Raw genomic sequence first — 210 nt, forward strand, 5'->3', positions numbered from 1 at the left:
AAGCCGGCCCGGGGCCCCTCGCTGCCCTCCACCCGCCCCGGCAGGCGGGAGGAGGCACCTCCGCCCCGCCGCCGCCCCTCACCCGACAGGCTCCGCTTCTTCTTCCTGCCCCGGTCGCTCTCGTAGAAGCCCAGCGTCTCCGTTCGCTGCTGCGGAGACGGCTGCCCCGGGCCGGCGGCGGGCGGGCGCGGGTCCCCGCCGCCCCCCGCG

At 80.5% G+C, this 210-nt stretch overlaps 1 protein-coding gene across 2 annotated transcripts in view; it reads right to left on the minus strand.

Moving 5' to 3' along the window:
- TAPT1 (transmembrane anterior posterior transformation 1) overlaps positions 1-192 on the minus strand; it is a 49,135-nt gene extending 48,943 nt beyond the window's left edge. Inside the window, exon 1 of one of the 2 annotated variants that reach the window (XM_010576828.1) lies at positions 83-192. The gene's annotated coding sequence lies outside the window, so the exon portion shown is untranslated. The remainder of the gene's footprint in view (positions 1-82) is intronic. The other variant, XM_010576827.1, reaches the window with a different exon arrangement.
- Between the last annotated feature and the right edge of the window lie 18 nt (positions 193-210).

This window comes from Haliaeetus leucocephalus, unplaced genomic scaffold (assembly GCF_000737465.1).
Source record: "Haliaeetus leucocephalus isolate CR32 unplaced genomic scaffold, Haliaeetus_leucocephalus-4.0 Scaffold545, whole genome shotgun sequence".
Taxonomy (NCBI): Eukaryota; Metazoa; Chordata; class Aves; order Accipitriformes; family Accipitridae; genus Haliaeetus; species Haliaeetus leucocephalus.